Here is a 27,720-nt window from a genome sequence, read left to right as displayed (position 1 = left end):
CACTAAGCGGCGAACGATGGGGGCACAAGCGCGTGCAGCAATCAGAGCACATGAGAAAAGGAAGGGGGGGGGGAGGGAGGTCTCCGGAGGCAGCGCTAGCAGCGACTGACTGACGCCGCTGCCGCCGCTAGCGAGTCAAAAAAGCGTGACTGTGTAGATTGATTGATAGATACACCGTCACCGCCATGCAGAAAGAGGAGGAGGGGTCCCCCTCTTCCTGTCTGGCGGCGAGGGTGCTCTCCGGTTGCCGAAACGCAGGCTCGCTATCAGCGGGTCATGGTGCGTGCATCCCGTTCTCACTCGCTTCACTGGCTAGCGGCATCAGCGGCATCAACCAGTCGCTGATATCTGTTCGTCGCGCAACGTTCCTATTGGCCCACGCACTGCTTCCCGCAGCCTCCCCATAACTCAATTGCTCTCTTCATTTCTCCGACCACAAAGCTTCTTTCATGAGAGCCAAGAACAGTTAGTGGAGTGTTTCTTGAAGGAATACGTGTGAAAAATTAAAAACCTTATCTGTAATTGTTATCTTATCTCCTTATCTCTTGCTAGAAATATTTGCCTCAATCTATCGAAAAGGTGAAAGAGGTGATGAGCTGCGTTCAAATTTCGCATTAGGAAGTAACGTAATTGTGTGGTTTTTAGTTTGTGTTCTTTATAGTTCAGTTCAGTCGTTCAGTCGTGTCTGACTCTTCGTGACCCTATGGACTATGTCACGCCACTCTTTCCGGTCTCTCACAATCTTCCTAACGTATCACATAACTTCATCTGCAGTACCTCGAGTATGCCATCTAACTATCGCGTTCGCTGCCTACCGCTTCTCCGGCGACCCTCAACCTTTCCCAACATCAAATCTTTCTCCAGCGACTCCTCTATTCTCATCAGATGACCAAAATAGCTGAGCTTTAACTTTAGAATTTGACCCTGCAATGAGCGGTCAGGGATTATGGTCGACAATATCGACTGATTTGATCTTCTGGCAGTCCAAGGAACTCTCAAGAGTCTTCGCCAGCACCACAATTCAAACGCGTCAATTCTTCGGCGGTCAGCCTTTTTCACAGTCCAACTCTCGCATCAATACATCACCACTGGAAAGACCATAGCACGAGTTATACGGACCTGAGTTGGCAGACTAATGTATCTGCTCTATACTAGGCGGTCAAGGCTAACCATTGCTCTCTTTCCCAGAAGCAGGCGTATCCTAATTTCATGGCTGCAGTCTCCTTCCGAGGTAATCTTGGAGCCCAAGAAGAGAAAATCTGTCACAGCTTCCACTTCTTGTCTATTGATGCTCCAGGACTTGATAGGGCAAGACGCCATGATCTTTCTGTTTTTAATGTTCAGTTTAAGCCCAAACTTCTCACTCTCTTCTTGTACGCGCATCAGAAGTCTCTTGAGTTCCACTTCACTTTCTGCCATTAAAGTGGTATCATCCGCATATCTAAGGTTGTTGATACGTTTTCCAGCAATCTTCACTCCATCTTAAGACTTGTCCAGACCGGCATTCCTCATGATGCACTCTGCATATAGGTCAAATAAGCAGGTCGACAGTATACAGCCTTGCCTCACTCCTTTCTCAATCGGAAACCAATCAGTAAGACCATGCCCAGTTTTGAGTGTGACCTCTTCTCCTTCATACAGGTTCCTGAGGAGACAGATAAGGTGAATCGGAACTCCCATCTCTTGGAGAGCTTGCCACAATGTGCTGTGATCTACGCAGTCAAACGCCTTCGCATAATCACTAAAGCAGAAGTAGATGGATTTCTGGAACTCTCTGGCTTTTTCCATGATCCAGCGAAGGTTGGCAATTTGATCTGTAGTTCCTCCGCCCTTGCGAAACCCAGCTCGCACGTCCGGAAGCTCCCAATCCACATACTGCTGCAGCCTTCCTTGGAGGATTTTCAACATCACCTTGCTAGCATGCGAAATGAGTGCGATCGTGCGGTAGTTGGAACAATCTTTGGCACTGCCTTTATTTGGAATGGGGATGTAAACTGACCTCCTCCAATCCTGTGGCCATTGCAGGGTTGTCCAAATCTTCTGACATAAGGTATGCATAATGTTAACAGTGTCATGGTTGAGGTTTTGAAGCAACTCAGCTGGAATGCCATCAAATCCGCTAGTTTTGTTCTTAGCAAGGGCTGACTAAGGCACATTCAACTTCACTATTCAGGATGTCCGGCTCGAGATCAGTAATCACAACCGTCTTATGTTGGGTTTGCACTTTCGGATCCTTCTTGTACAGTTCTTCTGTGTATTCCTGCCACCTCTTCTTTATCTCTGAGGCTTCAGTGAGGTCCTTGCCTCGTTTGTCCTCTATCACGCCCAGCTTAGCACAGAAGCTTCCTTTGATATCTTTGATTGTCTTATACAGAGCTCTTGTGTTCCTTAATTGGCCATTGTCCTCAACAGCTTGGCACTGTATGTTCAGGAAGGCATACTTATCTCTCCTTGCTATTTTCTGAAAATCCGCATTGAGAACCTTGTATCTTTCTCTTTCCCCCATAAATTTTGCCATCCTCCTTTCCTCAGCTATTTGCAAAGTTTCTTCAGATAACCAGTTTGCTTTCTTGCATTTTTTTGCTTTGGAACTACCTTAGTAGCAACTTCTTGTATTATGTCACGAACATCAGTCCACATCTCTTCGGGCTCTCTGTCTTCTAGATCAAATTCTTGAAATCGAGTGCTCACTTCCACAGCATATTCGAATGGAATTTGATCCAGATCATACCTGAAATGCCTTCTAGTTTTCTGCGTTTTCCTCAATCGAAGTTTAATTTTGGCAACAAGAAGCTAATGCTCGATGCCACAATCGGCCCCAGGCCTTGATTTTACTGCTTGCATAGCGCTTCTCCATCTCTGCCGGCAAAGAATATAATCAACCCGAACTCGTTCCCAGACTCCGCATCGCAGCCGCTCACAGAAGGGCCGCAAAAGCCGTTCGCCTACCCGCCGGCCGCAACCGGTCACAGCGTCTGATTCCGCCTATACCCACATGCTCGGGCTAATCCGACAGGAACGCGCCCAAGAGACACAGAAGCTGGAAGAAACTCTGCGAAAGGAAGTTAATGCAACTCTTACTGCTGCTCTCACTTCCATGCAGAGCCATCTGCAGACTATGTTTGAGGAGTTTCAACGTACCACACTCACAGACGATAGTAAGCGCCGTAAATCTGTGCCCCTTTCATGAGCACTATGGCTCATGGGATTCAATGGAACTGCAGAAGCTTCAATCAGAACGGTCCTACCCTTCGTACATTTGTGCCTCAGCGCCGTCCTCTTTTCATACTTCTTCAAGAAACGCGCGGTCCTTGTAAAATTCCTGGTTACTGCACTTACCAGACACCTACTATCCAACATAAAAACGGCCGTTCAGAGGGACAGGCGGCCGTCTTAATCCGAAACGATTGTCCTTCCACTCAGCTCTCGCTTCAATCCCTTTGCTCTTCCACTCGTGAGATTGTTGCAGTAAAAATCTTCCCCCCTGGCCAAAAACCTTTCGTCGTAGCATCGGCCTATTTCCGGCCAGGTAACGTCATGGCAGAACCCTGTTTCTGGCTCCCTGACCTTGAAAACGCAGCACACCCTTATCCTATTCTTATTGGCGGAGATTTCAACACACATCACGCAGCCTGGAGCTCATCTCAGCCTAACCAACGTGGTAAACACCTATATGACGCCCTTGATCAAACTCTTCTTACCCTGTGCAACGAACCTAACGTGCCGACCCGTATCGGTCTCCATCCCTCTCAAGCAGACACTACACTGGACCTTACATTCTCATCACCGCGTCTTCTTCGGCGCTGGGAAGTCCTTTCTAATTCTTGGGGTAGTGGTCACTTGCCCATCTTGCTCACTCTCAATCGTAAATGTCTTCGCGTTCGGACAACACGTTCGTTTTTCAACTGGGACAAGTTTCGTGCTAATACTACGACCCCCTTCTCGGATATTGACTCCTTTCTGTCTGTACTCCGAGATGCCCGCACTCAAGCTCTCGAATATATCCCCTGTGACGATTCCACAGTTGGCATGGATGCTCACCTGGCTAACCTTTGGCGTCGCGCAGATCACCTCACGCAACGTTTTCGGACACGCGGAAAACGTCACAAAGATCTCGTGCTTCTTCGACGACAATTCAAGCTTATCCGGGCATACCAGCTTCACCTGCAAAGTGAGGCTTGGCACTCTACATGCGACCGTCTTGGACAAGTACCGGGCCTATCACAACTTTGGCGCATCTTTCGTGGCCTAAATGGCAAGGCACGCGGGGCACCACCTCTCGCTGATCTCCTTCTCAATGGCAACCCGGCTGATGTTGAAGATGAAGTTATACGCACCTTTTTCCCACACGCCAGCCTAATGCCTCCACCAGCAGTTTCCATTTTCCCAGTCGGAAACCCTGATCCAGACCTGGATCGCCCATTCTCAAAGGGAGAACTGCAAACAGCCCTCGGAAGAGGCCGAGCTCGCGCCACACCCGGGCACGACCGAGTTAGTTGGCAGGAGCTTAGCAATCTCGACTCGGCAGCCCAGGATGCCCTTCTCGACATCATTAATTCTTACTGGGAGACCGGAACGGTACCGGATAACCTCAAGCTTTCTCTTATTCTTCCTATCCCTAAACCTGGCAAAAACCCTCGACTTCCTAGTAATTTGCGTCCAATTGCACTGACTTCACATCTCTGTAAACTCATCGAGCGCCTGCTGCATACCCGGATTAGTCACTACATTGAATACGTCAGTCCTGGATTTCATCCAGCTCAAGCCGGCTTCCGCCCTAACCTTGGAACGCATGACTGCCTTTGGCTTTTGCGAAGAGTTCTGAATAGAGCTCATCGTAAAACGCTACCTGACTATCTCCTGGCTGTCGATATACACAAAGCTTTTGACAATGTTCGCCATGAGGTTATCCTGGAGGAACTCGCCAAACGCTTTCCTAGTAATCGTGCCCAAATCTGGATCCGCAATTTTTTGACATCTAGACCCATTCAGCTACATGGCAAAGCTCCGGGATGGGTGCCCAAAACCTATTACTTGGATAGGGGTGTACCTCAGGGCTCCATTCTCGGACCCATATTGTTCAACTTGGCCATGACACGCGTCGCCGAGAATCTGGAAATCAGCACAAGCGCAAGATTCGCTATATATGCCGATGATATTACCGTCTGGACTGAGGCAGCGGATTACGTAGACAAATATTCTATGGAGACTGAACTTGAGGCGGCCCTTCTTTGTCTTGAAGATACACTAACCAAAATTGGCCTCGAACTCGCACCACATAAAACAGAATTGATTAGTATCGACGGAAAACATAAAACCAACCCCAGTATGCAGATCCATCTTCACATCGGAGGCAACACCATCACCTCCTCAAATGGGCAAATCCGCATTCTTGGCCTGCCCATATCAAGCTGCAACAGCCCCCAGAAATGGGTTCGTCAGTTACAACGCCTTTGGCCAGCACTGCTACATACTATTCGTCGCCTGTCCAACCGGCACGGCGGTGCGCGGCAGCATGCCTGCCGTGCGATGGCCAGAGCAGCGGCGGTCGGAAAAATCCTCTATGGTACACCGGTCCTCCAACTGTCGAAGACTGACTTCGCTAAGGTCGAACGCCTTCATCGCGCTACACTGCGCACTATTACCGGTCTACCTAAGCACACTCCTATAGCCGAACTTGAGCGTTTGGCCGCTCTTCCACCGCTCACTACCATCGTTACCGAGTCACAGACGCGTCATCGAATACGTCTAGAGAACACTGTCCAGGGGCGTCGCCTGCTGGCCTGGGATGAACAGCGTAACGACAAAACACCAGCCCTATATGCATCACTTCCCCCTTGGGAGATGCCAGTAGTCACACGCGTCCATCGCCGACCTATAAACCGCGATTTTGTCATTCCCCGGGAGCTCCTAGCTGCCCATCACCGACAAGAGCGAATCCCCGATACGACTGACATATACACCGACGCATCCATTACAAGCGAATTCGCATCTATGGCCTGGGTATGCGATGACAACCCTTCCCTTTCAGGCGCTTATGCCTGCCATCTACCTCAGGGTACCCCTCTTCACGCTGAACTCCTCGCGATTTGGGGAGCCTTGTCAGGAGTGCCTTCCACCGGAACTGGGTCACTACGTATTCTTACTGATTCCTTTGAAGCTTACAAGGAAATCGCTACTCCGGGTTCACAAGATGCAACAGCTACGGCTATACAGCGCCTCCTTAAACGCCACCAACTCGCGACCAGAACTGTCGCTATTCACTGGACCCCAGGTCACTCGGACGAATCAGGGGGCAATGCGGCGGCACACGCCGCGGCTGCCTTGGCAGGTGGGATGTCCACATTTACTTCCCCACCCCCCTTGCTTCATCCTTATTCGACCTTGGGCGGGCAACTCACCCCTTCTCTTGTCCTTATGCACTATACTCGGACCAGTCTTCGTAGCCTCAGTCAGCATCGCATGCAGGTGGCCACACCACACCCACCTTTTACGAGAAGAACCCACCTCACCCGAAGTCAAGAAGTCTTTTTGAATAAGCTCATCGCCCATGCGGCTTACACGCCACGTATTATGGCCCGCTGGCGTCAGTATAAAGAGAAAATGATTACGTGCCCCCGCTGTACGACTCTAACCTGCGGCGGCATATCTCATTTACTTTGGGAATGCCCTGCTTTTTCTACTGGACGCCCCGAGATCGAACCCTACCGCCTGAACTACCGTTCCCTTCAAGAAACTGATGCAAACACACAGATGATATTTGCCAAGTATGGCTCGCTTAGTGGCCTGGTTAGAGCAATGTGATTCGAGTGACGACCTAAATAAACAATGAAGATTATGTCTACTCCCCTTTATCCCCATCCATGGCCATGAGCCTTCCCATTCAATAAAGGACATTCAATCAATCAATATGATTGCTGTACAGACCGTCCGGTGAAGTCAATGTGTACAGGCGCCTCTTGTGCTAATGAGTATTCGCTATGGTCAGGTTGTTTTCTTTACAAAACTCTACTAGCCTCTGCCCAGCTTCATTTGGCTCGCCAAGACTGAACGTGCCTATAATTCCGGATATTTGTTCACTCGCGACCTTAGCATTCCAGTCTCCTATAAGAAAAACGACGTCTGATGATGGGGTGCGGTCTAAAAGGCATTGTAGGTCCGCATAAAATCTCTCAACGTCAGCTTCTTCAGCAGTAGTGGTCGGTGCATAGACTTGGATAACTGTTATGTTGAAAGGGTGACCTTGGATCCGAAGTGAAATCATTCGGTCGTTTTTGGGGTTGTACCCTAGCAATGCTTTGCCCATTCTTCTGTTTACTATGAGAGCGACCCCATTCCTTCTCTTGGATTCGTGCCCACAATAAAAGACATAATGATCGCCGGAGTTAAATTCTCCCATTCCGGTCCACTTGAGCTCGCTGATACCCAAGATATCAATGTTCAATCTGTCCATTTCTCGCGTGACGATATCCAGTTTACCTTGCGTCATAGATCTTACATTCCATGTTGCTATGTGATATATCTCCCTGCAACATCGGACTTTCCAGTCGCTTCCCGACAGATCCACAACTGAGCGTCCTTTTGTCTTTATCCCAGCCGCTTCATTCTTCCTGGAGCTGCTAGGAATCGCCCTTTGTTCTTTATATACCTGGCTTACAGGAAAGGAAAGGCACAGTACCTAGATGTCGCACATATTTTGTGGGTACCAGAACCGGCGGCATAGGATGAGGGAGCAGGTTGGGAGTTAAAGCGGAACGAGTAATTTTTACAATCAGGGGATGTTTAACGTGAGGTAACGTGTCACAGTGCACGGACGCCTCTTCGTTTCGCCTCCATCAAAACGCAGCCGTGGTCGACGGGAACCTGGGGCGCTGGCAGTGCAGCCTGGTAACTGAACCACTGCACTAACACCAAGGGGGACTTAGGGAAATAAAGGCGGTTTGTACTATTGCGCATACACCAGTTAATGTTTGGCACCTACAGCAAAACAGGTCTAAGTCATATTTCCATATTTTTCTGTATGTTTTGGGGAAGAGAAAGCGCAGTATACGTTTCGGTGGATGCCACATAATGGTTGGCACTTACAAGTAATCAGTTTAAGGTGATAGAACATTTTAGACCGAAAGCCTTTATTATTCAGTGCCGGCCTCATCGCAATTGCTGCTTCTCTCAACTACACACTATACGCCGAAGTCATCCCCCTATGGACTACTACGGGCAACGATGTGCAAAGAGAAGACACTCTCCAGCAGGCAGTCACCACATACAACAATACGCTCGCACTAATGGCGTCACCGGCTCCCCATCCATGTCAGAACTCCTAATCATAAGCCCAAAATCACACACGTTTCCTACAGTATCCATCATATAACTCTGGGGGTCAGCCTATACCAGAGGTAAACATCATACGCATCCTTGGGCTCCGCGTGCAAAACACCGCACACAAGTTTTAATATCAAAACGCTCAAAACATATTAACTGCACTGGCCCATCTCATCCGGCGGGTCTCCACCAAACGCTATAGTCAAAGATGACGTCTGCCACCTCATCAACGCCGTCTTGCTGAGCCGATTTTTGTATATAGTTCCATATCTAAAACTATTTAGTACTGCGGAAACATACACCTTAGAAGTCCTTCTCAGGAAAACATACAAAACCCCTCTCCATCCCCCCTCACAAACAAACTGCAAAACTCCTACACTTACGAATACATAACACTATACACGAGCGAATTGTAGCTCACAGGCAAGTTCAATACCTACGGCTCATTAAAACTGCTACAAGTGGATACATACTTTATAGACAGCATATCCTAGTGCCGGCCAGGCTACACTGGTTTACTAGTCCCTAACCAGTGCTAATTAATGTCTAACTAGTCATAACCAGTATAACGAATGACTAACTAGCCACTTACTAATAATATTAGTCATTAGTCATGAATAAATAGTTATGAATATTAGCAATGACTGGCTATGACATTATCCCATGGTGACGCCATCAGCTGTGTGGTCATCACCAGTCATGACGTCATGACAGGATGTGACGTGATTATGACACCATTTCTGATTATTATTTATCTTAGTTATCGTCCGGTTATCTAATAACCAGAACTGACGTCGCGAGGACGTCCTATACGACTATGTTGTCACGACTGGCCATGATGTCACCAGGCTATTCACGCATATACCAAGTTGGCCTCGCCGGGCGTTCGATTCAGGTATCTGTGCGGCGCCATCATTTGGCCCTTCTTCGTACGCCGCACCACACAGCATAGAGAAGCAGTCTCATAGCAGCACGAATCATAGGTGTTTCAAATTGCTGTGCAGGAAATAAAAGGCGCTGTATCTGAAGTTCTGACTCAATTCTACGCGGACACCTTAATGTAGTCGAAAGGAAAAGCAGGAAGGTGCATTGAAAACAGAGAGAAAGAGGTGCCGTAGTGGAGGGCTTCAGAACACCGCGTAACAGACGCCTTCGCCTCGCTTTAGTAGTCTAACGTTCCCCTATGGCATCAATAAAGGTGTCTCTCATTGCTAAACATGAATGACCACAACTACGTCAGTCAGAAAAACGTACCTCTCGCTGCGTATATCCTGGCATAGCTGAGCTAAGCCACTACCAATTTTTTCCAATACATGCAAGCCATTTAACAAGCATTATGATTTTATGCGGAACACCGTCCTTTTCTATTGCTAAGAATTGAATTCGATTGGGTTTTGAAGTGAAATATTTGTGCAAAGTTCGCTGCAAAACATCCCAAATGAAAATCCTGTCCTAACAATCTATACACACTTGTTCAACGGTCTCTGGCTTCGAAAACAAAATACAATTCACACCCCACCGCACAAAGATTTCTTGTTGTGGCTGTAGGAAGAAGGAAAAGAAAATGCACGGGCCTGCGGCTGGCTCTGTAGCTGAGCCACCTCCGCTGCCTCGTGCGGACAGAAGAGAAAATAAAGAAGAAAGGAAAAAGAAGAGGGAGAGAAAGACGCGCGCCGCAACAACAGCCATCGTCCACCACCAAAACCGTGGTGGGTGCATTGACGGCCTACAACAGATAAAAATTCTGTGGCACAGAGACATTGCACCATCACTTACGCGAGGACAAAGGTCAATTATTTATTTATTTATTTTATTTTTGATACTGCAATCCACGAAGGATTTTAGCAGGGTGGGAATCTGACATTGCGGTGAAACAATAATAGTAGGCAGCAGAACGAAGTGAAGAAAACAATTGCACTGTCATATGAATACAGAAATATAAAGAAGAAAAATACACTTTCAGGTAAATACGAAAAGCATCATTTTTAAATACAATGCACTGCGTGAGAACAAAAGAAAGCATTTACCTCATCAGAACTGCTATGTTGTTTAAGCCATTCCATTCATTTACAGTTCTACCCCGCCTGGGTGGCGCAGTGGTTACGGCGCTCGACTACTGTTCCCAAGGACGCGGGATCGAATCCCGGCCTCGGCGGCAGCTTTTCGATGGAGGTGAAAAGCAAGGCGCCCGTGTGCTGTGCGTTGTCAGTGCACGTTAAAGAACCCCAGGTGTTCGAAATTTCCGGAGTCCTCCACTACGGCGTCTCTCATAGCCTGAGTTGCTTTGGGACGTTAAACCCCACAAACCAAACCAAACCATCATTTACAGTTCTAGGAAAAAATGAACGTTTAAAGCAATCATATTTTACACGGAATAGTGTCATTATTAGGTGATGCGTCTGTCTTATGGCATATCCAGGAAAAAGTGTAATTATATCAGAACGTTTAATGTTGCAGTGTTCATTTACAGTCTGATACATGAACTTTAGCCTGGAAAATTGTTTACCCTGTGTTAGTAGTGGCACGTTGGCTCGCTTTAAACGTTCTGTGACGAAAGTCCTACGAGAAAAGTGATTGTATATTGCCGCGAAACCTTCAAAACAGTATTTATTGTTTTTTAACAGCCGCCGGCATACAGGCTTATCACTCTGATTCAGGACCGTGTATCAATTCCGTAATCTTTGTTTGTTAATGCTCGATGTCGCGAGTCACACCTTTATCAGTTTTGTTGTAGCGCAAGATGCACCGAGATCTGTCTCGAAGGTTCCGGCCACTTGGGTGTCTTTCCACAATGTTCCAGCCCGTGCTGGTAGCTGTTTGCGACGTTATCTAGATTGTTCTGTGCAGCCTTTAAATTAAGCGTTGCCGAGTGTGACGAGCATTCTTTGTTCGACGATCGACGAGCACGTTTGTTTCTATCGCCGCCGCCGAGTTGCTTAGTTCTTTTGCGGGCGCAAGTCAGCCCAAATAAAGAGTTTCTTCAGTGCAATCATCGACCCTTCATTTGTGTCGTCGACCACGTCACCACTACGTGACAATATAAAGCGAACCGCCATTTTCTGCAGCCGTTCAAGTTTTTGGGCGTTGCTTTGTGTTAAAGGATCCCTGATAACTGCTGCGTAATCAAGCACCGGAAGTATAATTGTGCTACATGCTAATAAAAAGGTTTTGCTTGTGTACAGTTTTAAAGCTCTTCCGAGAAAAATACAATTTACGACTGGCGCGAGCGGTTACTTTATCAGTGTGGATATTTCATTTCAGGTTGTTAATTATCCACAGCCCAAGGTATTTGTATACTTTTCTGAATAATTAAAATTAAGCTTCTTCTTTTTGTGAGTGATACACATATAAACAGTTTTTTTCAACCATACCATACTTTGCTCACAAAAAAAAAAAATAAATTGCATACGGTTGCGCCAGCAAACATTGACATTTTCGCCCCCCCCCCCCTCATTTTTGTAGGTGCTTTACGAAGCTCTTGCTTGGTAAAACACCTACAAACAAGGCTGTTAGCAAGCAAAAGACATGCTTCTCAATATAATATCTTACAGATTGATTATTTTGTGGAAAATACTCGTGATCACACAGAAACATTAATAGCCCTTATATGCATTTTACATAAACCTTTTTTCAGCATATGTTGTTAACTTGAAGAAGTTTAAGTAATAATTCCTTTTACAAATACAAGTAATTGAAGATACTAAGCTGCCCGCTGTGAGCGCTCTGTTACTTAGGCGAAGTAGCCTACGCTATTGGCGACTTGAACAATGAACCGTTGCCAGACCCAATGGTCTTACTTCATCATTTTAAAAGTTTAGGAATGAAGTACCAATATTATGACGAATATCAAGGAAGGTTTAATAAACAATATGCCTGCCACTTGCTTATCCCATGATTCTGGTGGTCACAAACACTACTGATACTGAAGACTGATAATAGCGGAGAAGTGAAACTAATATCCGGTTACAGTCCAATTCGTTAACAAATGTAGACGACATATATTCATGAAAATCCTTGTTCCAAGGTTGTGTCAGAGAATTAGGCAGCTCTTTTGGAGCAGAAGGTCACATCGAAACACACTTCTCTCGGAATAGACTTCGATGACCTTGGTGATTCAGAATGACGGTACATAATTCGACTTTTCCTGTCAACCTAAACAAATCATAAGACACCTCTCTGTTTCTCTGAACGGGCAACAAGCGAATACTATGTGGCATGAAATCAGTCCCTCTTTAGCGTACGCTGCGAAATGTCTCAGAAAACAGCATCACGGCACAGAAAAAAGCCGTGGTCAGTGGATTCTGATTTGTTATAATAGGGACAATTTACCGGCCATGGCACAAACCGCGATCTACCGCCCAGGTGTACCATGAAGAGTGGTAGCTCCAGTGTTACAGAATGTATTTACAAGTTTAAGCACCGACGTGTATATTGCCCCGTGCAATTGATTTTTATTTGTTACAGCCGCTAGCTGCGGCGTTATCAGTGTAATTGTAGCGCACAGATAGACCCCGTAATCTTTGTTTTTTCATGATCGTTATCGCTGCAAGACATTTTACCATTTTCTTTGTAGCGCAAGATGGGCCCGAGATGTATCTCGAAGATTCCCGCCACACTCGTGTGCTTCTACAATGTTCCAGGTTCTGCTATTCACCATTAGTGGCGTTATCTAGATTTGTCTTCGCTGCCTTTAAATTGAGCGTTGACGTGTGCGACGGACATTTTTTGTTCAACGAGTGGCAAGCCCATTTGCTGCTATGGCCGCCGCAGAGTCGCTCACTCCTTTTTGGGGTGGAAGTGAGCCCAATAAAGAGTTCAGTGCTATTATATCTGTCGCGTCTTCTGCGCTATCGCCTTATCATTACCACGTGACAATGTCAGAAAACAATTATGCGTTTAGTACCAAGCGGACATCTCCACGAACACAGTTTCAACAACCACGCGTCCCCCGAAAGTCTCACTTCATTATGGTTTCAAATACCAAACGTCTAATTGCGAATCCCTAGAGTATCACGGTTGAGGTCGAAAAAAATATTTTATGCGCCATCAGGCGCGCATTCATTTGGCACACACAAAACCAGTACCTCAAATGGATGAATCAATTTTGCGACCAGATGTGAGTGTTTGGCGACACATACACTCATTTCATATATAGGGCCTCTCGATAGTATAGTAGGTAACGCAGCGGGGGTGGGGAGGAATCGATCAAAGTGCTTTGGGGTATCATGATGTGACACATGGTGGGCCAGGAGGTGGACTCCATTGTTTGGTTGCTCACGTGGTAGCTAAAAAACTATTTGCAATGATGTGGCTATGACCGCATGACGTGACTGCCATCGTTATTCTGAGAGCGGCGGAGAAACGCACGAGAGACCGGCAGCTGTATGTAGCAAGAGAACGCTCTTAAAAAGCTTTCGCCGTTCAACTCAAAAGCGAAGGGGACTGCAATCCCGTAATCTGTTGTCGGCTGCATACAATATACCGAGGATATATGAAAGACCACATGTTTCCGATAAACAATGTAGCGTACCCAGGAATGAGCGGCAATCGTTCCTCACGAATAAACGATTGCATCAGATTTGTGACATGGTGATTGTATATTGCTTAAATAGAACGCCCTCAGGCAGTAGCTAGAGACACAGCTGGGACCAAGAGTCATGCTTAACATTACGCATTTGCTAAAACAAATCACTTAGCAAATAGGACACAAAACGAACACACTCAGAACGTGGCCATATAACTTGCCACATAATTTGAGAACGCTAGTTAGAGTAGCACATGACCGCGAGCATGCGCGTTTATTTTCCCGACTCCCGCTCTACTTCTTTTTGGATGCAGTGAAGTAGAATATTTCTTCCTATTTTACTATACCTAGCTGTCGCTGCGCAAGCCAGTTGGTGCTAGCACGGTACTTGTGAAGTGCTTGTTTGTATCTCTCGTTTCATGCTTTCAAAACGCGATTTCGTCGAATATGCCTCTCTGGTGGTTCGTAAACCATGCCAATCTACAGGAAATCGGCACACCCTGAATAAAATGCCGGCTGAAACATTTGCACATATATCGAAACCTCCTCGAAACTTTTGATCTGCAGGGCTGATATTGTAGCATATGTGTTTTTTGTATCCTAAAAACAGCCACGCTTTTCCAGTATATACTTCCCATCGTCGTCATCAGGCTGACTATGCCCACTGTAGGGCGAAGGCCTCTCCATTATTTCTCCAATTAAGCCAATTTTGTGCTAGCTCCATCCACTTGACCCCTGCGAACTTCATCCCAATACTACAAAAATGTAAAAATCGCTACCCTCATCTTCTCGGAATGATTTTCATAAAGCAATGCTGTCAACAATCCTTAATGATCTCTTGTCTTTGCATTCCTCTGAGTCGAAATAAAGCAGAAAATTTGCGAAGCCTTGGATGAGCGATCACATCTTGTCTGTGTCTATTCTAGTCTTATGTTTTCATCAACGGTTCTCTCCTTTCATTCCTTGCGGGAGCTCCGTTGATATTTCTTTTAATTAGCAGCGTGGCTATCACGTATGTTAGAACAACGTATTGTATCAGAGCGCGCATTTCAGCACAAGTACGCCCACACCATAAACGGAATGTATATTTTTGCGATCCATAACTATTCCTCCTGGAAGATAATAGTAAGTGAATGCTACGTTTCCTCATAGGAAATTTTACGGCACCTTAGTTTAGCTTTAAAGTAGCCTCTGGGGCACGTAATGATCAGAGCTGGACTTGAGTGTGTAGAGTTAAAGAATTCACACATTACTTGCAGGTAAACTAGCCTGGTCGTCAAAACCTCCTTTTCGTATACCGCTGTGCGTTTACTATTGGGGCAAAAAATAAACTTGTAGCAGTTACGCAATCATTTCTGCTTGAAAAGGGAAAGTGCATGCAGTATATATTTAATCTATTAGTTAAAACTGTTATAATAAAGGGCTTGCGTCAGCAGTATTAGTGGGAAGGAATTATTCTGCGGCCCTCTGCTAGTCAATTAGTACTGAGAAGAGAGGCTATAAGGGGGAGGAAGGGGAAAGGGGCGAGCCCTCTTTGAGAAAACTTTCCCGCGGAACAACTGTATTGAATCTTCGTTTTTTATCCGGTAACAGGCTCCAAATCTGTATTATGCGTGTGGGACTCACCAAAACTGCAAATATAGACTCCCAAGAATGCACATGATTCTGGGACTAGCATAGGTTTCGGCGCGAGGTTTACAGTTTTCTGATGCACTTTTACATAATTTCTTTGCTTATAAGTGCAAAAGCGTCATTTCGAGTAATTACATACTATGAGTTGGTAACAAGTTTGGCCATTTTATCAGAACGATGTTTCAGGTTCCTTTAATTGAAAGCAACAAAGAATGATTTTTCTACAAGGATATGACAAAATGCTTTTACTTGCTGAAGCGCGAAAGAAAAACCCACAATATATTCTTTTGCTTCATATTTTTCGCTTTGACCTAGATCTAACAAAAATTTTCCTTTATAACAATGTGCTATTCAGGTCGGGCTTTTAATTGGAACATATCAGACTGAGCCTGTTTATACCTTGCATCTCTATGCACCAGATATTATTCAACGCAGCACATCATCTTCGGATATTCTTGATTCAATTAGTAAGTACATGGCTGTTTCTTCATACCTTTTTGTATAAAGCATATGATATTATATTTCTGGTATGAAACAAATACCCAGGCTGCGTCCTTCAAATGAGGAATATAGTCAGATGCGCATATGTAATTGAAAACGTGCTTCATAACCAAAATGATTTGAATGTTTGAATGATTACATCTGCCGATGTTCACCAAAAAATATTGTCGATAAATAATACCAGTATCAGCCAGTCCATTTTGTTGTCCTGCATTTGCAGTGTACGAAACGTCATACAACCAATAATTCTTAAACAGACTTCCTTACTAAAACGAGTGCATTTTCGATGTTAATTGTGTTCTGCATTAGGATTGATGAAACAAACTTTGAACTAATGCTTAACAATCAACGTTTGCACCACACTATGACTACGGGCTGTCTCGAGGTTAAATATAAAGTTTTTCCCCCGCCGAAAGTAGTGTGTGTATCATTTCGCAGCTTTCCGAAAATGCCTCGTTACCACTTGTCGCCACTGCAGCAGAAGCAAGTTTTGCCCTGTCCTTAAAGAAACTTAAATATGAGGCAATGCATACATAGCAACGCCTAAGCGGCCGCTTCATAGACCAGAACACTTGAAATGTTCGTTGCCGCTTTCAACTCCCACGTAAGCGCCAAAAAAAAAAAAAACCTATGACATCTCCGCTGAAGGCGCAGCTCGCATAGGCGGTATTCATTCTGTGGTGCAGAGCACAGCTTCAGCAGCACACAAGCCGAAAAAAGTAACGATAAGCCCCTAAGATATGCCTGCAGCCTGTCGCCATGTTTTACGCCCTGAAATGGCTTCCACTCTAACGTAGCTGAATACTCCGTGTACGCCACTACATTATAAGATATAGTAATGCGTAGAGGGCCTTGGAAAATTAGGCGTATAGATCCTATTTCTTTTTAAGGAACTAGTTTAGGTGTCAGGGCGAGACATATTAGTAACAGACGTGCGATGAAGGCTTCGTTTGTCGTTTTAAGCCAAACCGACCAATGTTCTTGCTTGTCACACTTGCATGCGCTGTTCAGCGCGCGAGGGCACACACTACGGTTTACGCTACACTACGGGTTTACGCTGCATGTTTCTACGAACTTTTGCCTTTAAAGTACGGTGTGCCGTTTGTCTTCGCGCCTTTGTGCCGGTGTTTGAGTAAAGACCGTTTCTCTGCAACTATGCTGGGGTAAATACATTGACAAGGAGATGTGTGTGCGGAAAACATGTGCTCTATGCGGCGTGACACGAATGCCACCAAGTACGTACGTAATCCCCCTATAACTAAAACCGCAATTAAGAATTTCATTGCACCTATAGCGCTCTCACTTTTTTCTCCTTGCCAAATATGGATCAGCATGCCGCTGGCCCACCTCTTCAGCTGTGCTCTCATTAACTTACTTTCTCCTCTCTCTAAGTCATTTTTCCTCATCTAGAAATTATTTTCGGCAGTTATTCTCCAATGACGTAGTTTAACCGCTGCAAAAGCCCATGTGCAGATTTTCATGAAATGTGTTCCTATAGAAGCACGGAAAAGCAAGTAAGGATAGCTGCAATGCTGTCGCATACAGCGGCACTAATAAATGTCAGGTTCATTATATTCGCCGTCTTTCTTTTCTTTTTCTGCACCTCAACTCTTCGAGGTGAAGTTGGAATGTGGGCGATGCGTAGTTACGCGGAAAGATGAAAAATATGAAGTGAAGGCAATGGACAAGACATTTAAACAATAACAACAAAACAATACAAGACGCTTTACAAGGAAGAGAGGCGATTGCCCTTGTACAACAAAGACTGGTTCATGATAATGCCGCTACACGTACTAACGAGCTACCTACCACATCACAGCGCTCCAATCACGACCTTCTTGAAACACAGGGCATGATTTATTCGTCTGTCGCAGCCTGAGCTAGAGCTGGCAGTTGCGGAGCAGCGCGCTCTCGAATAATCGAGTTTGAACAATTATGGGAAGAGTGAAGTTCAAAATGAGCGAGCACAATCTGCAACGCAAGCGACGTTATGCTCCCCTCTCTCCCACCCAATTACAATGTGCTATTGTTGGCAGGCTTACAGGCAGCGTGCGCGTCTCTCGAGGACGCGAAGAATGAGGAGGTCCAAGCCCTTCGTGGCGGTGTGACCAAGGTGTTGCTCCCCTATTAGCAAAATAACGGTAAGGGCCGATATTGCACAAAAGTCGGTGTCGGTGTAGCGGTTGCAACGCGAAACTGAAAAGAATGTAAAGAAACAATAAATTTTCACAGAAACCTGCAGAGTCGAACACGGTTCCTTCTCAGTGCAACGCGAGCCGGTAACCACTCCAAATGGGAACAATTTATTTGTCTTTATAGCCATTATTTCACAACCCCAACGGCTGCTCGAGTTCTAACATAAGCCAGTTTCCAGGCAAACTCCAATTTAGAAAATTTTCAAAATAATCACCTTCGCAATTACAGTGATAAGCCAAGGTACACAAGCCTTATTTTACAAACATCAATTTATCAAATAGAATCTCACTATACGCTTGAATATGTCTGCGATGAAGATCAGCATGTCGGACAGACAGCCTGTGTTCCCATAAAATATGCACACCTAATAGCATTATCATATCCTATGGAATACTCTCATCATTGGCTACAGCCAAGAACATAATACCAATGGGGTTTAAAGGGAAATCGTTTGGCAAAGTTCGCTTTAAGACAACCTAAAAGAAAACCCCATCCCAACAATCTCTAAACACATGTTTAACATTCGTCGGCTTTCTACATAAACTACAGTTCATACCCCATGGCACAAAGATTTCTTTTTCTGCCATATATTTCTTCACAAGCAGAACCTTTATATGCAATTTAAAAAAGAACAATTTCACAGCTGTCTGTACAGGCATTTTTTTTTACATGTTTCAATACATTTTGCTCGACCCAGCAGAGTATAACGACCAGCATGGTGCATCAGGCCAGATCAGATCAATAATGTCATAGTACACCCTTTTTCTGGTGACATTGGTTAAACATTTTAATTAAAATAGGGTATATAGTAACCGTGTTGATTAAGCAATTTCACAAAAACAAGCCCGCGTTTCACCAGCGAAGTGACAAGCAATTGACACCAGGAACATTGGCAAAGCTCTGGTAAAGTGAAATAGACAAACAGTGGGCATAACAGGATCCTCACAAATCGTAAGAATATGAGACGATTAACGATTTGACGCTAAAATAAGTGAGACAAAAAGAATCCTCTCGTGTACTCGGCGAAAAAGCTTTGTTCGACTTGTTTACACACAAATTGAAGAAAGGATAAAAACGCAAGGACGTGTGTATCTTTTTTATATTTACCCTTGAACAGTGCAAAACCTGCATCACATACCATACTTATTTCGGAAAGTAATAAACTGCCTTTATTCATTAGAAGAAACATGGACAATCCTTTTGCCTCTTTCCGCCTCTATTTTTCAGCCTTTACCCGCAAATTAATATGTTTGTTACCAAGTGGCCTCCGAGATACTTCGGTGGGGGCGATAATCCCGTAATATATGCTCCAGCATTCAAGGCTTCGTTTACCATTGCCCCCCCCCCCCCCCCCCCCCCATTGCCAGAGCCCCAAATATTTATAGCACGTGAAATTGCTCCCACTAAACTTGGGAAAATCCTTGACCGTATCGGCTGCCTGACTAAGGCTTTCCTTGTCTACGCGCAAAAAGGCTATATCGTCAGTACTTGCTAAATTTGTAATTCACATAAATGCAGTTCAAACCCAAAATGTAAATTCCTTGCGAGGAAACGCCTGCAGAAAGATTCGATAAATATAGCGAAGGGCAATGGCGACTGCGAGCACCTCTGCCGCACTGAGCGTTGAACTCGAATCCTGTCGCTAAGTGCTTTATGCTCGAATAATCTATTATTGCAAAATCTGTGCGCCATGCGTAGACCCTCCACCAGGAGTAAGCCGACCTTTGTCTGTTTCAGTATCGGAAATGGCACTTCATGAGAGACCTGGTCGAAGGCTTTCTCTAGATAAATCTGAAGCGTGGCAATGACACCATTCATATAATCTCAGCACTCCAGTATACTTTGAATATTAGTAACGATTGACCTACCTTTTATGATGCTCGTCTGATGCGGCCCACAATATCTTTAATTGCGGTTTGCAACCTCGCATCAAGATTTTTTTATTAATATTTTGTAATCTGCATTTGTCAAACTAATTGTACGATAACTCTAAATCTGTTTGAGTTTTACACTATCATCAGTCTTCGGTATCAGTGTTGTGTGGGGACACGAGAATGATGGGGCAGCAAGTTGCAATTCTGTTTCCATAAAAACCTGACACATTATTACTGCAGTTTTTTTGCTTAAACATTTTGTAAAAGATTGCCGTAAGGAGGTCAGAACCAGGCGACTTTCCATTGTTCAGCCCGTCAGTAGCGTTGGCGACTTCGCTTACAGTTACAGACAGATCACGGCAAAGCGCACGCGCTTCATTTAGTGGTGCCAACTCTAAAAGAAATTCTTTATTCTTCTTCAAGTGAACCACATCGGCTGAAAAAATGTTTATATAAAACTCAAAGAAGGCTGTTAACATTTCTGCACGATTGCAAGATGTTTTTATTAAGCTCGATCTTAAAGACCTTATTTTTACAAATATATATTCTCTTTGGGCTAAAAGACCTTTTTTGGGGGGCTTCACCAAGCAAGAACTCTCTCTTCGATCGTACAATAGCACACTAAAATGCTCCTTATCCAACGTTTCTAACTGGGATTTCCCGGCACGTACGTCTTCGCTGTATGACCCTAGGACCTGGCATTCCTCTTGCATAAGAATTACTTGTAGCTCTTTTCAGGATACTCCGACGGACTCTTTTGGTGTTATATAATTTCACCGGCACTTTCAATTTCATTCATTATTAGACCTTCATTACAACTTTTCCATCTTGCTTCAAATTCTCTTTAGGCATGTGATTCTGACTTTTCGAAAGAGCCGCTAAAACATTCAATAGACATTTCATTGCCACACATCCGGATGTTTACTTTCCAAAGGTCCCAACCAATATCTTTTTTCTGATTTTTCTTCCTAAGCACCACTGAAACTAAACTCTTATGGGAGACGCTTAAGCCTCCTCTGATTTCTTTCTCTATATCAAACATTTTCGAAGACTTGTGCGCCAATGCTATTGTACCCGGACCACCACGGCCTTTCAGTATGCTGACTGCTTAAGAAATTGTAGGCTTTTGTAAATGAAGTCCATGACCACCCATAACAAATAAAAATTATAGTTATGAGGTATTTCCTGAACAACAGTACCATTGCCGAGGGTGCTGGAGCCAGTACTATTGCTTCAAACAGATCAACAAATGTTTAACAACACGGCATTCAGGGAAAGAAAATATCAGCATAGTTACTGTGGAACTCATTCGTACCCCGATATAACTGCCATCGTTAAGGCGCGCTAAGCGATGCATCATTGCCACTGGCGTCCTTGGATAGCTTAGAGTCGAGACGTGGTTGCTCCTCGATTGAAGTGATGGCCTTTCATCGCGCGAAGCCACAACTTGACGTCCCCCATGTGATTGATCACGAGCTCGATTCCCTTCCACTCTCTCTTCAGCTCAAGTGTGAAAGGCAATTCCCTTCGAAAGTCCCGCAAATATACATGGTCGAAGTCACCACCTTGTGGAGCGACATAAATGTGGTCCACAAGGTTGCACTTCAAATGATTGGATATTTGGGGAAAACAAACTACTACATATTTATAGCCACACCTTGTCCTGTGGCTCCTTCCATATCACTTGCTAGCCCACTCTCATATTACGTGTCGGCTTATATGAAAGAAAAGGTACGGTATCTATTATATTTTTCTTTGGAAGTCTGAACCTCATGGCTAGAGTTCTTCCTCCTGCTCCTTGAAGGTCAAAATGAAGCCGACGTGAATGCAGCTTAACTATCGTACTGAAGCTTTCGATTCAAAAGGCTTATCTTCAGAGCATATCAGCGATTGAAAGCGGGGTGCGCAGGTACGAAGCTTTTGCGACCAAGCTCGGATGCTAGTTTGCGTTTGCCTAAAAATATATACTTTATTGCATCTCGGTGCAGCGAGTTTGGTGTGGTTTCTTACCGTTTGGCAGAGAAGAGTTGATCTGAAGCGCGAAACGACCGGTAGTCGTCACGTCATTGTTCGGTCGATGAAGGCCGCTGCTGCATATTCACCGGTGGAAATACATCCTGCACCAGCAACAGCGGCAACCTAAAAACACACCGCTAACACTCCGCCGGGAGTACTGAAGGTTTCTACCACTGTCACAGTCACGACAGTGTCCCCTGCAAACCCTTCCGAACATCAATCCTTCGAGCCTTTGAAGTGCGTCGCCCATGTTGAAAGGCTTATGAAAGAGGGTTGGTGACACGTGATGAAATTAGGCAGACAAAACTGCATGAATTACCGAGGACATTCAAGAAATTACAACTAGTCTGAAAATATATTTTCTATATGTCATATATATATCAAATATATAAGTGAATAATCCAGCTGTAACTGCAATATTTGCGGTAGCAAAAAAAGGTTGTTCGTTATTGATGCAACCTTTTTGTGAGGTATTTTAGAGCATTTCAGAGAAATACGAGGAAAAATACAGTTTAGCACCCCATTTATTGATTTAAATAAAACGTTGTACAAAGCCTCAATTAAAGGGAAAAGCTGCGCATTCCCTGTGATGTCCTTCCAGAATATTTTTACAGTGCACGCCACGATGCAAGACTCCAGCAGTAACGAGCTGGTGCGTTTGAAGAAACAGCAGGTTCCACTAGCAACCAATTTGTTTTACCGAATCTACACCCAAACATTACCAATTAACGATTTTATAGAATAGGATTGTTCTTTATTGAGTTTAACCTCCCACAGTGACTCAGGTGAGGGCCAGAACATTTTGTTGCGTTTCTATTAATGCCACGGTTATCCCACTGTCTAATTTGCAAGTAATCCGAGATGATAGGATAATAGACCACAGCATTTGTATTGCTTGTAGGGGTTATCTTTTACTCTCTGCGCGGAGCCATTCCCAATATTATTCACTTGCCTTCTGGTATTTGGTCCGAAAGACAGCGTAGTGGAGGGTTCCGGAAATCTGAACTGCCTTGGTTCAATACTCTGCCTGAAGTTCAAGAGGTACAACCATACAATTGACGGGCTGCCTATTTGTTTTGTATTTTAATCGAACACCTGCTGAATTTTGCAGTAGAAGTAAAAAAAACTCGATAAGACTTGTTCGCAACTGACCAGAACAGAAAGTTTACCGAAGTCACATAGTAATCTGTAATATATTAAATTCATATTAAACGACTGTTTTTTTTTTTCTATAACTGCGTACACTGGCGCTTCTAACACCTTGCGAGTGGCACCACAACCGCGATACCTCTCTACCGGCCAACTCCCGTGAATGTGAACTCGCTCGCCATTATGTGTTTATATAAACCGGGTATCTCGCCGCCAAGGACCTGCGTGCTTGTGGTATGAATTGTTTTTTTAGAATTAGGCTTATTTTCATGGAGTGTGGTTGTATACGTTGAGTTCGCGATGCTCCTTCGCTGCGGAGCTGCCTCAAAGGAGTGACCCTTGTAGGTGCGCATATTAGTGTTATTAAGCGAAAGCCTTTAATGCCTCATCGTTGTCAGCAGGGGCTGTCGGCAGAGGCTGTCGTCAGAGGGTGGCACACTTTCGAGTGCGCACCATAAAAAAATAATAATAAACCTTGACTCCACCGGGAATCACTGTAACCATCTGCGTCACGTCACGGATGTTTGTTTCTTTATTGCCTGGCTTTGGCACACGACATAACACGAACGGAAACTCCGATCAAAACGTGAAAAAAGACACACAAGGCAATGTAATTGAATTAATGTTATTATCAACCAGGGGTAAACTGGCCTAGTCGCTTTTAAACTCCCGCAGCGATAACAAATGCTCTACCCTTGAGAGCCATTCGGGAAGTTCTGCAGCCACTGTTTGCATGGCAATAAACCACTCCATCTATGTCGAAAATAACGTTGAGCATGTCTGCCATCCCTGCCAATCTGGAGCGCCATATACAGTGGAGGCCCGTAAGCATAATTACGTCAAATGGAACCCCATTCTCATTCTCTATGCTTAAATATTGAATGCCGGGCGAGTCTCGTGGAAAATTCTTGTTTATGGTCCGTTGTAATGCATCCCAAAATACCCCTTCCCAACAATGTAAAAAAACATGATTCATTGTTTCCAGCTGCGTACAGATTGAACAATCTGCTCCGCACGGTAAAAAAAAGCCCCTTCCCTCCAAAACCCTCTTTACTGCTAATGTTCTGGTAATTATTTAAAAAAGTCTTAGTTCCTGGCGGAACTTGCATTTCATTTACTCTCTTTAATGCATTTGTGCCAGGGCCTCCACTGTATATGGCCCTGTACAAGGGTTCTGTGAAGACAATATCACAAAGATCGCGGTACAAGTATTTCCTATTTACACCACACCAATGTTCCACAGAGAAACGCGCTGAAAGAAATCTAACACTCTCGATGACCTCCCTGTAATATCTATAAATACCACACGGTACTTCTTCGGTGGAGACAACAAACTCAGGCAACAGGCACCGCAGCTAGTTTGGCAAACGGTGCGCAAGAATTGGTCGGAAACATCACGAAAAAACAGAAATAGATTGATCACCTGACATAAAAATAGATCCCCGAGTCCCAAACTCCCATCTTTACTAACTGTATGATATGCTGGCGGAATTTTGCAGTTTCCGCTTCCTCTGTTAGCTCTGATTATTATTCGTTATTTTAATTATTGAACATAAAAAATCGAACTTAGAGGGTCAATCACACTAAGCGGGAGCATGGTTCCGCGTGGCTGCGTACATGTGGAGCTCTACTGCGCCGAAGCCGGTAGCAAACCCATCAATGCAAGGTGGCCCCTCTGCATTCAGGCTAATTCAAATTCAAATAAGAACACATTGCATCAGTATAAGCCAAGTTGAGAGAGAGAGAAAGCAGTAGTAACAGTCGGACTGCTTAGAAATCATTTGGAGATCAAACTAGGTAGACTAGTTGCGAGATTAGGTTAGAAATAGGCCAAAACAAAGCGCAATAGAAAAAAGAGGTAGAAATGGGTCGCATAAAGACAATAACGAATCTAATCCTCCGGAACATATTCGTCCTGATGCAGCGTTTCCATTCCGCCGCAATATTGAAAACGGCAAAAATCCTGTGAAGCTTTTGTAAGCTTACCCGCGGAAAATGCATCACTTTCAACACGTCCCATAGCTTGCGGATGAAAAAAAGCTAATATACTGTAGCTCTGGCGAAAATTTTTATGTTGGCGCCTTTCCACTTCTCTGCTTTCTCCCGTGGTTCTTGCGTCTTACCTTTCCATTCTTGCTAGCATTGGCAATAGCTATTCAGCTCGATACCTAAGTACTCTGTCGGGGTCTTCGTAGACGTCTCATAGGCAAAGTGGTCAGGCTTCGATGGCCCCTGTACATGCCATAGCCTAAGGCACTTGTCCCAGTTTGCCCCACTAACGGTAACATGGGAAAACGCATGGACACATCTGACAGCCTCAAGTACAATTTAATGGTCAGCCATAAAAACAACAACATCGTCCGTGTACGCCAACAACTTCACCGCAGATGCTTGTAACTTACACCCATTAATGGCGTCGTTTTTCATTATTTCCATACAAAAGGTCTCCATAGAATTACAAAACAAAGATGGCTGAAGGGCAGCCTTGCCGCACCGAATGCTGCACGCTAATGGCGGCCCTCAGACTCTTGGGAGTTCACCTCGAGCAAGCATAAAGGGCTGACGTGTTTTCAGTCAGCTCCGGTGCCTCTCGCCGCGAACTGCGACCCGCCGACCCAAGCGGGGCTGAAATTCGCCAAAAAGCGTCTGGCCCAGGCCGCGCTGCCGCGGCTGCCTCCTCCGCCCGGCGGCTGACGACGTCTCCGAGCCGAGGAGCCCTTCCGGAGAATATGGCCGCTCTGCAAGCTCAGCAAGGCTACGATCCCGAGACTATGGCCTGGTTCACGGTCCCGGTTGCCCCAACCGAAGAGCTTCCGCCGGGATCAGCTCTCCGGCATGAAAATCTGTTCAAGCTCGTGGAACGCCGCTCCCAGCGACGAGCCAAGATAGCGTCCTCCGCCGCGTCAGCGAAGTCAGCGCTCTCAAATCAGCAAAATGGCGTCCAGCGCGCGGATGCGTCCCAAGGCGGTTCAGCTCATAAGCCGACACCGAAGTGGAAACCCAGACCACTTCCAAGATTCCATCCAGATGACTATCAAGTCGTCCTCAAACCCAGCACACCGGTGGCCCTCCGGGATTTGTATCAATGCGGTCAGTTGGGAGAAGCTTTCAAGGCCCTACTGGGTGAGTCGGCAGCAGCTACTCTCACTCTGCTTCCTTCATGGGAGCAAAATCTCGTTGTCACGGGCACCCTGGTTGCCGACATGGCAGATCGCCTCATTGGCGAATTTCAACTTGCCTCTCCGAAAGGCTCCATTGCCATGCGGGGCCATCTTAAGCAAACCGACAATGTTTCTAAAGGTGTCATCACCGTAGCGAGCTGCGAGACCACTGCGTCCCTGGAACAAAAAATTCAATGGCGAGCCGGAGAGATCGTCGACATCCGAAAATACAGCACCTCCAACGCGGCCCAGCTCACCTTCGCCGGGAAGACTGTGCCTCGGTATGTGCATTACAACTCAGAAATTGCCCTGGTCTGGGCATACAAAAGAACAACTCCGGCATGTGTGAAGTGCGGTACAGTTGGACACCGGGCAGACAGATGTCCAAACCCGAATGGTGAAAACTGCGGCCTGCGTGGCCAAAAAGTGCCGGCAGTGGAGGGGGTGCGGGCTCCTCACGACTGTCAGCCGAAATGTGCGACATGGGGGTTCGGGCACCCAACAAACTCTCCTGAGTGCGCGAGGAAATTCCGCTCGCCTTCTACGGCAAAGCGCTCGGGGCCTGCAGCAACACGGCATTCTGACGGGAAGCCAAAACACTCCGGCGCCACAACCAAAGACATCGCAGAACGTCAGACCAACATCACAGCGAAAAAGCAGCAAGAGTCCCCTGACGGAGGTGGCGCCAAGGGGCAGACGCCTCCGCCACCACCGAATGGGGGAAAAGGCCACAAAGCCCATACTAACCAGATGGATGGCACAGCTGACGCTTAGGCCCGTGCCGTGAAAAATGACAAACAGGTGAGTGGCATGGGTGGGGTTGCCTCCTCTCCTCCCCCTCCCTCCCATTCTCACGTTGATATCGAGCTCCAAAAACAGATGGCAGCCATCCGGGCCCAAAATGAGGTGCTGCTTACCAAAACTCAAGCTTTAGAAAGCAGATTGGCTTCTAATCCTCCCTGCCCTCCTAGCCCGGAGAACATGGAGAGCGAGCCGGTGGCATCATCACCAGCCTTACCGGCGGTCCTTGCTGAGATGGAGGCCCGCCTTACTATGAAACTGACCTCAATGATCAGTGCAGCAATGGAGCAGGTCCTGACCAAGGTCATGGAGACTGTTCCGGTTATGTTTTCAACACATGTCAGTGAAAATGCCCGCCTTCTCCGACGATCGGGACCTCTTCGGGTTGTGTCCTCTCGACTTCCTAAAACAAGCCGTCGAGTCATAGACTCGAACACCGAGGAAGCTGCCCCTTACCCGGGGACCGAGCTCCATGCCCAGCCTTTGGGTGCTGGATCTGAGGTAGTCGCTCCCTCCAAATTTATATGTAATCCTAATGATGGCG

The sequence above is a fragment of the Amblyomma maculatum genome, chromosome 11, assembly GCF_055883805.1.
Source record: "Amblyomma maculatum isolate TAMU_Amacu chromosome 11, ASM5588380v1, whole genome shotgun sequence".
NCBI lineage: Eukaryota > Metazoa > Arthropoda > Arachnida > Ixodida > Ixodidae > Amblyomma > Amblyomma maculatum.
This window is presented reverse-complemented; position numbering follows the sequence as displayed.